The sequence below is a fragment of the Tetrao urogallus genome (genome assembly GCF_951394365.1).
Source record: "Tetrao urogallus genome assembly, chromosome: 1".
Classification (NCBI taxonomy): Eukaryota; Metazoa; Chordata; class Aves; order Galliformes; family Phasianidae; genus Tetrao; species Tetrao urogallus.
Window position 1 is genome coordinate 133,677,163 of NC_136813.1, and position 16,943 is coordinate 133,694,105.

Sequence of the window (16,943 nt, forward strand, 5' to 3'; positions counted from 1 at the left end):
ATGTTAAGTTTCAAAGGTTTAAGCAGAAAATATAAAATACATGTGGAATTTTAGACTACCAGATATATTGAAGGTCATTTTTCAACTACGTTTAAACACAAATGAAACTCCGAGGGGCACTCTGAGCTTTTACAAGGACAACTAACTAAGCAAAAGGTTCGCCTGTTCCTCCTTACTTCCAGGCAATAAATTGTTTCAAAAGACAGATAAAAATAAATTGAATACTGCCTTAACATTACCATTCTAGGTCAGCAATTGCAAGGAAATTTAAAATAGACTATATGGTTGTGTCTGCAAAGGAAAATGTAAGTGACATGGAGCCCTGTTAGCAAACAACTATCCTGAAAGAGGTTCCTAAATGCCTACAAACACAAACACACAGAGGAAATAATCCACACAGGCAGAATGTCTCACTTTCCCTGTAGAGCTACAATAGCAATGTAGATAGCAATGACACTCAGTGTGCACCATAAAGGAGACCACGCAGGAGAGCTGGATGTTGGATCTTGCAATGTGAGCCATGTCAGCTGCGACAATGGAGGGCATCTGGGTGCCACTGTCACTAGGCACGTATTTTGGGAGCAGAACCAAAATAGAACAATGGCTTTTTCCAGTTTATAAGGTAGGCAAAGCCTCATTTTAAGCTTTGTGAAATTCTTGTACTACAAAACAAACAAACAAACAAACAAACAAAACTGCAAAAAAACAAAAAAAAGGCTAGCCAGACTTGTATTAGATATGATACACTGTGAATTATGTGCTAGACATATTAAAATCATCAAAGATTTACTAAAATTAAATGTCTTCAACGAAAACTCAAAGCTCACTGTAAAAATGCCAGTTGTTGATTCAATCCCTTCATAACTGAATGATTTCTCACTGAAAACTATTATTTTAACGAGATTCTCAATGCTAGAGAATGTAGATTTGAACCGCCTGTATTCAGATCATTATAGAGACGGTCCAGGGCTTGAATCTGGATTTGATTTTAGTTTGGATTAATTTAACAAAAGCTAATTGTAAATTGAGCTTAAGCAATAAGCAATTTAATCTTCATATTGTTCTGTTCTGTCAAACAAGGTTTGAATTCCAAGTCTGACTCATCATTCATAAATCACTACTTGAAATGTGCTACATTAATACTCAAACAACCACTTCATTGTAAAGATGCTTTCTCCATATTTATTATTTTATTAAATGTAAGACTAGATCTTCAATCACTTCTTCTTTGCAGGAAGACCTACTGATTTCTTGTAAAATGTTGGCTTTTATATAATCTTTCACGTGAATTTCAATTTGTATGTGAACGGATTTATAAAAAAAGCAGGATTCTAGCAGAATATTAGTACAAACCACTAACTTTTCTGAGAAAAGAAAGTAGCTATTCTGCATGCTTTATCCTACTGCACGTAAAAACCTCTGTATTAGTTCCAATATAGGAAGAGAATGATATAAAGATCTAATCATTTGACGTACAGCATCTCTTGTGGAAAATTATGAAGTGGCATGGAAGAGAGTGTGTGCATCTGTCCCTTGACTTCAAGTAGCATATCTTACTATTAATAGTCAGCAGGAGGCAATGGGAAGAGGCTAAGAGAATTGGGCCGATTTAACCTGAAAAAGAGGAGGCTTTAATAATTTTGATAGGAGGAAATAGAGAAGGTGAAGCTAGTCTTCTTGGATGGAACTGGACAAGAGACAGCAGATACAAACTGCAAAACAGAAAATTCTTGTCAGAAATCAGGAAAAACCTTTTCATAACTGGGATTATCAAACACCAGAACAGGCTGCCAAGAGGTTGTGGCCATCTATATCCTTGGAGATACTCAAAATTCAACTGGATGAAGCCTTGAGCAGTCTGCTCTAAACAGACATGTTTTGAGTGGGTGTATGTAAAGAACCACTCCAGTCTAAATTATGCCTTTAATTCTTAGAATTTGGGGTTTTCATTTTCAGATATTTTTTCAGTTATCAAGGCTGGAGTTTTCAAAAGAGGGGAAAGATGAACTCCAAAATTCCTCCTTGTTACACAAATACGATTTAGCTGCTTAGCTCCACTACAGCCCTTTGAATATTAAACCCAGAAGAATGTCTTCAGCATCCCAGTGATGAGAAGTGTACCAAATCAGTTCACCAGGAAAATGTTTTCTGTGTTGTCCTCTTAATCCAACCTGACCTTCCACTGTTTTTGCTGTTAGTCTAAGAGTGCATGTTTCTGATATAGAAATCTTGGCAAGAAAACACCAAATTCAGTACTGACATACTTACCCTTGGAATGAGGCAAGAATTAAGAGATGGAAGAAAAGAAGTTTATTTCTTGGTGTATACCACTAATGTGTTTTTCAATAGTAATGTTCCAACCAGTGTCGCAAACCTATTTCTATCATAATAGACAAATGTCTTGTTATGTTTTAATTCTCTATGTCAAATATGGACGAATAATGATTCCGCTTTAATCCTAAAGTGCTAAATGAAGAACTTCTGATTGAGAATTTTCAAAACAACTGAAAATACATTAATAGAGCTTTTTACCTATTGCTTCTCTCCACACACATAAAAAGTATATTCAAAAGGATGGAAACTTCTAGAGTATTGGCATATGGCTGTTGGAATGGTTTAAAAAGAAACCATTTACTTTACTGTGGGGAACCACTTTGACATCCTGCAGTCCTAAGGCACGTTGTCATGGTGCTATTATACAGTCCTCTCCCACCTTATGAGGTTATGGCTCAGATCCTAAGGCAAACATTTCTACATCTTTGTGAAAAAAAAAAAAAACCAACAAAGTGGTCTAACCACAGTGTCCTGTGAGAAAATAAATGAGCAATGCAGACAAATCACTTGTGTCAGGAGTGCTTTTGTCTAAACCTACAGAGCTTGTAATCAAAACTAGTGATGATAAGAACTGGATGTCAGATCCAAATTTTGCCTAAAAAATACCTTTTGACATTACAGGTACTTTCTTTACCCATGTGCAGATAAATCACTAAACTGAAAAAAAGAAAAGATGAGATCTCATAACCTAACAGGCTTCTTACTTTTTTTCCAGAAGGTTTCTTTCCTTCGTTTCTTTTTTGACAGATTTCCTAAATTTGTCTTCCAATCACAAAAAAAACCAAACCAAAACAAAACAAAAAAACAAAACAACGAACCCCAAACACCAACCAACAAAACAATGCACCAAAAAGCAAATGGCAACAAATGCACACAGCATACACCTACCTTGCCAAGCCTGCAGTAACACCCTTCAGGCTACCAACAAACTCTCCACAGAAGAACAGTCCTACAAGCCTTCAGACTAGTGTCAATCCTCAAAGCTACTGAAGAACCAACGCACACTTTCAAGCTACTAACAGAAATCCAGAGAGCTTGGCATGAGAGATCTGCAGACCACAATCTGTGAACCCCAGGTCTAGAGCAAAATATTGGAAAAGAAGCTTTTTCCAGCTATACGTGACAATGCTCGAGCAGAATCAGATCCTGCATATACTGCATACCACCTGTTTTTTTTCTTTCTTTTTTTCTTTTTTTTTTCCACAGAATTTCTGCAATCACTTTTTTTGCCTCTCTGATACATCTGATACATTCCTAACAATCACTCATTATTTAACCTCAGCCTGTGTCCTGTCCCTTACTACAACAGGTGGGTATATTAAAAGTACCATGAGAAAATATGACATAAACTTGTTTTTAATCATAAATAATCATAAATATAATTCATAAATCATAATATATAGTATAAATCATAATATAAATCATAAATGTGAATGCTCAGCTTCAGCACTGCTTTTAAACCATGCTCTTCTGTTGTTTTGTGATTTCACATGCACTGAAACCACATATTCCTCCTACTGTTCTTCTGGTTATTTTATAGTTTACTTCTGCCTGTGTTTTATACTGAAAAAAGTTTGGGTAAGCAAGGATATTACCATGAAGTAGACAGGTTCTAACGCAACCAACACCTGAAAACCTTTGTTCCAAATAGCACTTTGTGTAATATTAGCTGCCAAAACTGTAGCCATGGTGAATGCTATTTAAATCTCACTATGTTCCCACCTCATGGATGAACAGCTTCAAGGCAAACTCGCCTGGATATCCTAAGGGTAAGTTCACTGCAGGCTACGCTGGTACTTTGTTTGTACACCTACTTCCTAAAGACCAAATGAATAGATTTTGTATTTAGTGAAAAAAATGGACAAGAAGCTGATCCACAAAGTGTAGGGGAAGATCAGCGACGTATCCTGCTGGTAAAACCTAGCAGAGTCCAACCTCTCTTTCCAGTGGAATTCCACATAGAAATCTGAAAACCACAGATTTAACAACAGACATCATTTATATTTTACAGAATATTTTTATTTGAAAGCTTGCACTATGTTGTATGTTATAATGAGAATACACAGCTTCCTTAAGCATCTCAGCAGGACAGCTAGCATTCTGGTCACCGCTGCACTGGCAAGGTTTTGAAAGCAAATTTTATTTAGAGGAATAGCACACCTGTATCTCTAGACATGACTCCTAATAAACAGCAGATACTAGCTCATAAGCTATGTATCCACTAGATTAATCTAGGCAGCTTCATACAGCACATCAACTTACTCAAGGAATCCTCATCAAATCTGTTTCTCCACTGTGGAACACAGTGGAAACCATGACATCAGTGACTGCTTTCCCATTTTTTTTTTTTGTAAAATACTTGAGTAGAGCCATTTCTGGCTTTGCTAACCAGCCTAAACAAGCTTTATTATTCCTTTAATGTAAAGCTTAAAAAAACCCCAACACATTGAGTAAATGTTAATATAATGACTGTTCTTGTGACAAATGGATATGTGGTGGAAATTGTGTATGAGTGAGTTAAAGGAAGCATCCCATTTCTCTCAGACTTGAATGTTTCACTGAGAGCACACGTGTACAGATGAAACATTCTAGAAAAACCTTTTGTCCACTAATAATGCAGAAATGTAGTAGAGAAGCTCTTTTTTGGAAGTCATTAGCTAAATCCAGAATATCTGAAAAATTATATTCTTGTGTTCAGATAGTCCTTTTCTACTTTGAGAACATGTGGTGAGCCATACCCTCTGTAAATACCTAACCATCTTCTTGCTGGAACCTGGCTGCCAGAAACGAGAGAATAAACCCTCCCCACTTGTCATTAGATTGTGATGCCCTGCATAACTACCTTCAGCATGCACTCGTCTGGAGTATGGGGTCTGTGAGATTCTGCATCAAGTATTTTAATGCACGTGCCCTTCACATTTCTAATATTTAATGACCCAGGAGGCATTTTTTGAATTTTAAAGACATGGTACATGTTGAGTTGTCATTTTTAGTTGCGGGGTTTAAAAGACACATCATTAGGCTTTCCTTTTGGCTATGTTTAGTCTTAGCAACTGAGATCCCACTATTATCAGCAAACAAACACAATGCACAGCTGAATACAAATGAAAATCTTCTTGTTATACAGTTCTGTATATCCCGGAGTGCTGTGTTTTGGTGACACCAACAAAGAGCATATGCTGCATGCAGCTGCTGTGGTTTTTCAAAGCCTGCAGGATTTAACACAGATCCTACCTGAGACAAAGGCTTCTCCATCAACTATTGGCAATGTTACAACAATGTTAGATTATAAAGTGAAAGACTTTATCAGCCTAGTTCATTTCTGCACTTAATTATTTCATTTTTCTGTTCATCTCCCCACATTTGGTAATTACAGAGAAACTTCATTCTGCAGAAAGCATATTTGCAAACCTTTGAACTAAACTAAAGGAGATCATTTAGATATGAATTTCTCTCTGAGGTTTGACATATGTAGATTAGATATATGTGGATGGATTTAAAAACTAAACTTTGAACTGAAATCTTCCTTGCGCAGGAATGTGTTTCTTTATTAGTTCCTTAGGAGATGAACAAATAAATAACTTCGGGTCTGCCTGCTAACAGAGTTTATTGAAGTCTATTGCTCTGGATCCCATATACAGAAAAACAGTGGTACAACTGACAACCCAAATAGGGCCTTGTGCTTAGGATTCCTTGTTGTGTTATACCCATATAAATGCGACTCTCTCTGTTACTTTAGCTCTCTTGTATCCTCTTTAAGACATACCTAAAGCTGTGCTTAGGAGTGACTGAATAGTGGTAATATAACCCCTCTCCCATTTGTTTCGCAAGGGCTGGAATCTGCCCAGACCCAGATTTAAAAGGTAAAAAAAATAAAATAAAAAAAATCAAAGACAAAATTTAAAATAAATCCCTCTTTCTCTCATAGCTAACTACTATCAAACCAAATAATTCAGCTCTTTGGCATTTTTCCACCACACATAAGGATCTTAGGCAGAAAGATCAGTAAGGTGCATTTCCCTCTATCTCACAAATTTCTCAGAAAGGGATGAAGTCTAAGAACGCTTACCACCATATTGTAAACTCAATTCACACTGACTGGGTGGCCTATGCATCAAAAGCAGGACCAAAAGGAGAAATGGTATCCTGTGACAACATCCTTAAAGAATCCTGGATCCCTTATACTACACAATCACCCCAGAATTATTTACTGAAAAAGACTCGTAGACAGCAACAGCAAGCAGAATGAACAGTCATTTTATTTCTTAGGACAAAATCAGAGAACTGGTTCTATCTACCTTCAGTACCATTCAGTGTGCATTCACAACCTTTACAATCTAAACTTAAAGGAAGTGAGTATTTTTTATGAGCCTGCCCCATTGTGCAGTCTGTTCGGGCAAACCTGACCTTAGCTCCAGAGCAAAATAGCAAGAAGAGCAGAACAGAAGAGCTTTACTGGGCATCTCCTGCTAGAAAAGTTGAGCAGTAGCCTTTGTTTCCACATGCCCTGAAAGCAAAAAAGACTCATTTATATAAATTGGTTTAACTGCAACTTGTTGCTAAATTGCACTGCTATATCCGCTCTCCACTGTACAGTCTTCATTACTTCTTTCATCAGTTAAGAACTGATTTCTTTTGCAGACAGCATCGCTACCCTTGAAGAGCATAGGAGTCTACCTTATTATCCATTTTATGCTGGCTAATGAAATCTGAGTGCTTTGGATTTGCATCCTCCATCTCACAAGCATGGCCTTCAACCCTATAATAATCTCTTTCTCCAGTCCTCCTCCCCCACAGTGTCTCCAGGCAAGAGTCAACTGGGACTAGTCTGAAAGTATGTTATGTTCTGAATGCCCAGCCATACACAGATGCTATAGCCAAACAAAATATATCATGGTTCAATTCTTCTTGCTTTTCCCTGTGTGGGAGAACTTTGGGCTTTATTCTCCTCTACCCAGCTGTGGATGTTAATTAAGTTCCTCTAAGTTTCATCATCTTTGAGACTTCTTTCCCTCCATCAAATGCTACTTGGTGGGGACTACTCAGATAAGCAGATGGATAGTGCTGTCATTTAAATTCTATTTTGGAGCATTGAAGATAAAAACTGGTCCAAATTAGTATGCTTTGTCCAAGCTGTAATAGTTTGGATGTGTTCCTTAAAGATATTCTGCAGTTTTCTAATACTACACACACTCCATGCCTTGCTTCAAGACTCTGAGAGGACGAGCTTTGGCAAATTCTCAGCTGAACAGCAGTGAACCTCTAATGTTTAGTTCATGCATCTGCTGTATGTTTAATGCATACAGTTTACTCAGTCTCTTTAGCTTACTTTGATGCACACCACTAAAGACAACTGACTTAAAGAAAAAAGTGAAATGCTACTTCTGTAATAATGTGAAAGGAAATACTAGCTTTTGTCATGGTCCTCATTATTCAAACCATAGAAAACTCCTCATTTCTCCCCTGTGTGTTTGTGGGCCTAGGCTAAAAATTATATTTTATATTTCATCCTTTGAGAGAAAATCAAAGACAAAAAAGCACTGAGAATAACAAGATGAAACGCCATGTGGAGCATAAACATTCCTACAAACTGTTGGTGACACATGTATTTTACGGAGTCAAATGTACATTAAATAATTAAAAAGTTTTTTGTTATGCTAAGGTTGGAAATACTTTGTAGCATTTTAAAATCGGGCAATTTAAGCACCAAAGTTAAAAACCAGATACGTTGGCCTTACAAAATCTATATATATCTGAAGGAAAAACCTCCAAATTATCTACATGGTATCCCATAGAACAGAAAAGTATTTCTATTAAAAACAGAAAAAGCTTTGTTTGACACAGTTGATGGGACTTTCTGTTTTCTTATGACTTGAAATTTCTCCTTTCCTTTTCATTTGAGCTTCACTCCACACCCCGCTCATCTTACTCTCTTCTACCTTACTCTGCTCCTCTTCCCTTCATTATTTTTTCTCTTTGGCTCTCCTTTCCAAAGTAAACCCATGTGCTTATGCTTAGCTTAACAAAGCTGTCTGTATAACTTCAAATACCTTACTCACTGTGCTTCTGTCATAGTCCTTCATCTAGTCTGTATTCAGAAACCTTCTCAGTCCAGCAATACTGTGAAAACTGATTGACAAAATTTGACCTAGGAATTGATATGAAAGATATATCTCACTGTAAAATTTTGAAACCTAGCAATTATTCCTGCTTTGATAAAAGCGTTTGTAGGACATCTGCTCATGTATATGTACATCTTTCCCACTTGACATCATTTGAAAGTTTTCAAATCTTTGTTGACTGTGTCTTTATAGTAAGTATAGCATTCCCATAGTAAGTATAGCATTCCCTTTTACAGATATTTTTTATTTTTGAAGGTATTTAGCAGTGTTTTAACAACAGCTGTTCTAGCCTTACATATTTTCATTGTTATATGACTCATCGCTTCGACTACATTTGCCTGCAGCTTCAAGGAGATGTTAATAGCAACCCCTCCCCCCCCATCTGCATGCTGTTCTTGGCAAAAAAAGTAGTTATGTACAGATACAAATTCCTAGATTCTAAAGTGATGTGAGCTGCTCAGTATCACCTCAACACAGACCGTCTGTAACTGCCCAGAACCTAGCCCTGGGTATATACATGAATGTGTCTGTGTCTGCATGATATAAACAGAGTTGATAGAAACATTTATGAAAAAAAAAAAAAAGATGTAAATCTTAGAAAAAAACCTTAGAAATGAATTTGAAAACCAATTGCGTATGAAAGAGAGAAGAAAAAAAAAACAACGTTATCTTTTTTTGCCTCACTTTCATCTTTCAATCTAGGCAAAATTCCCCATATCATGGAGGGAAGAGTTGAAAGGGCATTTCCTTTGACAGCCAACAGGGCATTGCTACTCTGAACTAAATTAATGCTAAGAATTTTCTTTGTACAGCTAATTATTAGGGCTGACATCCACATAGAACAGCCCTGCCTAGTAAGATTCATACAAACATACAGACATTACATTCCTGTCTGTCCGCACCATCTGTGCGTGTGGTCTGCAGACACAGAATTCCTGTCCATCTACACTGTCCCTGTGTTTGGTCCACAGAGGCAAGATTCCTGCCCAAGCACATAGCAGCACATGTGCAATAAAGGGCTGCACAGACGATTCCTCTCCATCTGCTTTGCCCTTGCATTCAGTATCCAAGGCAAGGGAATCACAATAAGCCGGCATTTTTTTATTTTTCTTTTCCTCTGCAAAGGTTGCTTTTTAAAGTCTGCATCAGTGCTTAGATAATAGTGTTAGTTAGAAAGACTGAAGAAACATTCAGATTTTCTACTGCATTTGTGCCAAAATTATCGAACAGAAGAAGTTCTCTTCCTTTCCATGAAATTCATGACACACAATATGTAGTTCATGCCAGTTTTGTCGGATAACTTTCTCTAAGGTGTCTACATTTCATACAGTATTCTTCTCATTGCCTTCTCTATATCCAATCTGTTGCCTTTCTGTGATTTACGTTACGTTATGCCACTATATATCAGTAGCAGTTCATCCACTGGGCACCAAAAAGCATGCTTTAAAGCTTAGAAAAATATTAGAAAATTCTGTCTCAGCTACAGAACCACCAAAATGAAAAGGTCTGTGGAAGACGATGAAGAGTTCAGCCAATCGTGCCTGTGGTGATTTTTTTCTTAACAATGATTTTGATGCAAAGTCATTAAACTTAGAAAAGTGATGCCATGTGTGAAAGAGTCCTGACAAAGCAGAGGAAGAAGCAGAGATGAACAGAAGGGCAAGGGCAAGCTGAAGTGATTTATTTGCCGCTAGAAGACTTAGAAGGAGAATAGGCCTTCATATTGCTGAAGTCATATTTGTATCATGAAAAGATTTCCGGGTAATAATGGAGAAGAACTATCTTACTCCAGTAATTTGGAAGTGGGATAAGAAAGGTGAGAGAGGTACCAAGAAATCTTTTTAGCATCTGAATGATGAAAAAGATAGAGATGGACAATGAGGATCTAGAATTAGCTTGTGCTTAAACACATCCCTCAATCTGTGCGTCGTTCTTTCTCCAGTCCAGGAGCACATATTGATAGCTTGCTTGTCACCGTGAGATATGTAAGAGACTTCAAAAGCACACAAAATGAAGATTTGTCCGTATAAATAAATACATGTCCCCTCAGAAAGAAGAAAAAAAACCTAGAATGAGAAGGTACAGTACTTATTACTTCCACAGAACAAATAAACCCATAGAGTCTTTCAAGTTTTAAACAACTTATGTACTAGTGTTTTCTTAAGGATCACTATATTGCTTTTAGTATTTTTTTTCCAACAACATTAATGTCAGCAGTTGGCAGCAGTTTGGGTTGCTAGCTGAAATGAAGGAGGCAAAGCCAAGGTTTATCTACTAGTGTTTTGGAGATGGAGGGCACACTGGCATGGTGTCAGAAACAGCAGTTAAGTTTCAGCTTAATGTGAAAAAAGTAGAAAGATTCATTTCTCAAACTATTAAAAGGATTAAGTATAATACAACAGGGAAACTGAGTGTTTAAAATATTAAAGTTCCCTCCTAAATAAAAATCCCACTGTAAAAACAAGAGGTTGTTCAATTCCTAGGAAAGACTTGGCCAGAGTTAACTGTGAGCTCCATTTGTTTTTTGTTTATTCACCTACAGCAAACATTTGTATTCACTCTAAGACAGAAATTGGTGGTATACAGAAAGAAAGGGAACAAAAGACTCAGTTCTCTGCCTGTAAAGCTGAAATCAAACAAAGAGAACAATATCCCTAATAAAATGGCTAGCCCTTAACAGGGGTTGTATTCAAGATAAAAGACCATTACTTCCCCTCAGCATCAGTACAGTGATCAGACCTAATACATATTTGGAGAGTAAGGTACTATGGAAGTTGAGAAACTGATAATCACCTACTGATAACCTAGATTTGTGAGATGTTATAGTAAAGGTAAATGTACTCACACTTGAAACTGAGGGTGGTTGAGTGCCTCACTAATCTTATATCTACATGATAAACGTGATTATGCCGTGTAAATTCAGACAGCAATCAGATAACTGAGTTTGCAACTTATTTTGCCTTTATGCACAGTTCCTAAAAGCATTTCTTGGTATTGAAAAGACTCAAACTTTTGGTACCACGTTTAAAGCAAAGAAGGGCAGGACAGAGGCCATTCCTTTATTTATTTATTAATTTTTGTTCAATAAAGGTTCACTTAGATACAGTAGAACACAACTGCTCTAAGGACAGTCTGTCAAAATCTCTACCTTGTATTTGACAGCATTGTCTGCAGACCCCCATTTGTGGGAGGGACTGGAAGCAGGATCTCCATCAGTATCAACTTTCTCATCCTTATCTTACAGAGTTGGCAGCTGTTAACAGAACCCTCACAGCTTCCCAAGTCACAAAGGAGCAAAAAAATCTCCATCCTCTTTTTACACACATTCATAAATGTCAAGTTGCAAAAACATTACCTCTAGGGAAAAAATACACACCTTTTCTTTGGACATGAACACTTTTCCATCTCAGAGAAAAAAGTGCAGAGATGTACTTATTAGGGAATGCAAAATGCATGTCTTTATTTTTTTAATTTTTCTTTCCTTCTTTCTTTTTTTTTTTTTTTTTAAGACTTGGATTCTTTAGAACATAATACGGTGAATTTAATAGAACTGAAGGGAGTCTGCAGCCATCAGCACCAGTCCATTTGCAGATGCTATCACAAGAAACCGATACCTAATTTCATAAATCTATGACTGCTTTTGATAAACTTGATACGCTCTCCTACCAATTTCCACAATGTAGTATGCAAATTAGCGAAGGATTAGAATCAAGAAACTTAGGCCTAATTGCAAGCATGTATCTCAGTTTTCCAACTGCAATATGAAACTTTTATTTTCCTCGGCATTATCTATTCACTAGCCTGAGATACGGTGTACAGGACTAGGCTCAATCAGATTGATTCAAAAAAGGGAATTATTTTCAGAATTTGATGGAGCATGATGACAAATCTGTAGACAGAAATATTCCAGGGCATAAGCTGAAAAATACCTGAGACTGCTGTTCATCAACAACTCGCTATTTACTGAAGCTGAAGTGCATTCTGTTGAGCTAAGACTTAACTTTTCATTATCTGTTTTTGACATAGTAGAAATTATAATTCTCTGTTTTGGTTTTGCAACCAAATAGTGTTGATTTATTGTGTAAAACCCCAAATATACAACATATGCTGTCTTCTAGATCATTAATTTTCAGGCACACAAATCTATCGACTCTTCTTCCTTCAAATAAAAAGCACATTACAAGTTGCACAACTGTAAAGCTGAAATCTACTTGAAATCTTGTACCAATCACCACATATCTCTGACTTCACCTTTTCCTTACACATTTTTTGAATGCTTGCTGCATTTATCACCTTACCTGTTACAGATCACACACAAATTAAAACCAGTACTAAAGCTGGTGAAATGGTTTTAAGTTGCTGTCTCTGTCTTCTACTAACTATTAATTTGTGAATTGGATATCAACTGTTCAATGGCATCTTTTATAGCAAACAGATTGAAAACCCCTTCTTAAGGAATATCCTCAGGAATGTCAATAAAACGCTGAATTGCCATTTATGTAGAGAGCACTGAAACCACACTTTTACTAGGCTTTTCATCCAAAGAAACGTAATCACAAAAAAAAATCTTGCTTTAAAGCATGAGCAGGAAACTGCTCAGTATATTTTGTCTTCCCTGTGGAACAGTACCAGTAAACAGGAACAGATAATCATTATATCATTAATTGGTACATTTTGACTGTGGATGAGGTTAATGGGATCTAAGTGTCTTCTAGACAATTGCCAATGTCCTGTAAAACAGCTTTAATTGATGAGAATTGTTATTATAGAAAAAAGGTAGATGGTGATAGGACAAGGGGTAATGGTTTTAAACTAAGACAGGAGAGGTTTAGGTTAGATATTAGGAGGCAGTTTTTCACACAGAGGGTGGTGACACACTGGAACAGGTTGCCCAAGAGGCTGTGGATGCCCCATCCCTGGAGGCATTCAAGGCCAGGCTGGATGTGGCTCTGGGCAGCCTGGTCTGATGGTTGGCGACCCTGCACATAGCAGGGGGTTGAAATTGGATGATCAACCCAGGCCATTCTGTGATTCTATGATTCTATGAGGTTGCATTAAACAATGAAATACAGGAAGGATGACCATGCGCTCATCTTGGATAATCACTGCACTTTTACTGTGCTACAAGAAGTCATTCCATATCTTCCCATATGAGAACTGAAATTCCAGTGTCAAATCCCTTTTTCTTCACACACAATATATTCATTGGAACAGGCTGCCCAGGGAGGTGGTGGAGTCTCCTTCTCTGGAGATGTTCAAGACCTGCCTGGATGTCTACCTGTGCAACCTGCTGTAGGGAACCTGCTTTGGCAGGGGGGTTGGACTCGATGATCTCTGGAGGTCCCTTCCAACCCCTAAGATTCTGTGATTCTGTGATTCCTAGGATTACTTCATCAGGATTAGATCTTATCCTCTCTGTCACCAAAACTTCAGAGTTCAGTAAACAGTTCATCTAAATGACATGATTTAAATGTAATCACAAACTCTCTGTTTTTCCGGTCAGCACTCAAACGTCATTACACCAAATACCAAAACAGTGATGCCAAACCAACCTGGCCACAAGAACCAGCTGTTGGAAAGTCTCAAATATTTTATTCCTGAGGCACATCCTGCCACTGGACAGCAAACAGGAAGTTGCTGTGCATGGATCCTTCCCAACTACCACATAAGCTGTAACTTTTAAGCAAAAGAAGATGCGCCGATAATTTTATTCCTTGAGTTAATGACTATTGGCAGTGTTGAGCTATTCTAAACTGCTGGTTCTGAACCTCACAAATTCATCAGCTAGCAGAAAGACTGTCAGAAACTGACAGGTTACTCTTCTCAACATAAAATTCAGAGCACAGAAGTCACATAAAAATTAATAAATTTGATCTGTTTGATGTCTTTATTAAAAAAATCTGCTTCAACACTTTCTCTCTATTTAACAGCAAAATAATGCCTATCAGATCAATGGTTTGTGCTACAACAACCACAGCTAATCACTGTGTAGTACAATTATGTGAAATGACAATGACTGCATTTACACCATTCCACCAAGCTCATACAATGTTCTTAACTCATTAGTAACACTTGCACAAATTCCTCCCAGTGCAGGCTTAACTATCATAGAATCATAGAATGGTTTGGGTTGGAGGGACCTTTAAGATCATCTAGTTCCAAACTCTAGTTCCAATCCCCCTGCTACAGGCAGGGACACCTCCCTCTAGACCAGACTGCTCAAAGCCCCATCCAGCATGTTTCTAGGGAGGGGGCATCCACAACCTCTTTGGGAAACCAGTTCCAGTGTCTCAATACCCTACTGTAAAGAATTTCTTCCTAGTATCTAGTCTAAATCTACCCTTTTCCAGTTTAAAGCCATGCTTCACTACATGCCCTTATAAAAAATCCCTTCCCAACTTTTCTGTAGGCCCCCTTCAGGTACTGGAAGGCCACTATAATGTCCCCCCAGAGCCTTCTCTTCTTCAGGCTCAAGATTCCAGCTGTCTCAGCCTGTCCTCATAGTGGAGGTGCCCTAGCTGATGCTGAGCACCAGCGGACTAGTTGCCAGTAAATAGAAAAGACACACCAATGGGATGCAGGGTGTCTTAACCATCAATTTGATATACTATGCAATCCTGATTTTCTATCAAGGAAAAACAATGCTTTAATAATTTAGACAAGGCTTTGTAATCCTTGAATGAGAGACACTGTAAATGTGGCAGTGGATGCTTTTAACAACTATCCTATTTGTTTACATTTATTTATGCTAAGTTTAAATGAATTAAAAAGCTGTATAATTACAATACAACAATATTAATAATACAATCAATAAAATGGAGGAATACTTCTAAAAGTTTCTGGGAACTGAGTTTGAACCAGGAAAGAATCAATCCATAGATTATTTTTACAGTATTACCCAGTGTCTGTAAGAAAAAGGCAGCAAGTACTGCTTTGTCATCTTTCTTCCAAAGTAATTTTATAAGTCTCTGTCTCTCAATGGAGAAGCAAACCTTCCTCTCCAAGCAAGCCTACAGATCCATAATAGAAAAGCCCTAAAAACTACCTGCTGAAGCCTTAGTCAAAGTACAAGCAGAAAATAGATATGGCTTTTTACAGTAGGGCCATCAGAAAGTTTATTTCTCTGGCATCATGAGGCCAGCTTCAGCACAGCACTTGTTTGAATCTATATCATTATTTAGTAATACAAGAGGCAGAAGTAAAGGTAAAAGGAGGAAGGAGAAAGGAAGGAGACCATGTAATACAACAGGAAGATGAAATGCTGTCACAGAAGACCGCTGTCACTGCACTGAATGCTGTTACTGTGGTAACTAATGATTAAAAATGATGGGGAAAAAGTCAGGAACATGTGGCAAGGAGAAGGTACTTTCTTTATTTTGCACTTCAAGGTTGTGTTCAAGGGCATGACGGAGCCTCACTTTCTGTGCCTGCTTGGTGTCTGTCAGGTTATTTGCGCCTGCTCCTGGCAGAGCTCTGCATCTGACAGAAATAATTACAGAGGAGCAACAACTGGCAAAGTGAGTGGCACTGTGACTGATAATCTGGGTGGATTACAGGCCTTCGACAAAAGCCACAATGTTTGACTTTGACAGCTGGCAATGCTCGATGGGAGCCAATTAGGGGATATATGTTCACTTCAGCCAGAAGTCTCTTCTGTTTCTAGTCAAATAGCTTCCTGACTAAGATGTGTACGAGTGCTTTCCCTCACTTCCACCTGCTCACCTGCATGCCAGCTACACTGTCAGAACAGCTAAAACCAGACTATAAAAACAACATGTTTCAATATCTTTATTTATTGAAGATAGTAGATTCAAATTTTGTAAAGCTGCATTTGATCTTTCACACAGTAGTGGTACAAGAACCTTAAAAAAGATCACTTTACTATGACTCTACATGAACCTAGACTGTGTAAATGAGGCTGTGACTGTACTCTTAAGGTAACAAGTCCACCATATCTGGCAGTATTTCTCAAAAAGTGTCACTATTTCTTTAAAATTTCCTGGCAAAGCAGGTTAATTTGTCCATTGCTTTTTCAAATAGATTAACCCAAAACTTAGAGAATACCAGCATTCAGAGAATAAGTTCTGTTTGGCCCAATGCATGCATGAACCTCTGACATCCAAGTCCCCTTCAAACTCTTCTGCCCTCAGCCTTCTTATCACACAGATTTTTCCCCACTTTTTCATCTATTTCCATCTTGCCCATCTTGCTAGTGCAAACATGCAGACACTGTAGCAAAAGGATCAATAAATGAAGATGGATCCACCTTCCCTGAATGACGTCACTTCTTTCAAACATATACTTTAGTTTCTTTCTCAGCTATGAAGAAGCCACCATCACCATACCAGACAACTTAAATACAACATCTGCCATGTTCTGAGAGGTGCTTCCACTCAATAAACTCAGTGGGCACCACTGCACCAGCAGGAACTCTCATATGCTCTTGGAGGGCAATGGTGGTGCTGTCACAGAAACAGGTTATGTTTA

At 37.8% G+C, this 16,943-nt stretch overlaps 1 protein-coding gene across 3 annotated transcripts in view; it reads right to left on the reverse strand.

Moving 5' to 3' along the window:
• Window positions 1-16,943, reverse strand: part of ERC1 (ELKS/RAB6-interacting/CAST family member 1) — a gene marked incomplete at both ends in the record, with an annotated part of 276,770 nt that overhangs the window by 29,073 nt on the left and 230,754 nt on the right. The gene's annotated exons all lie outside the window — the stretch shown is intronic.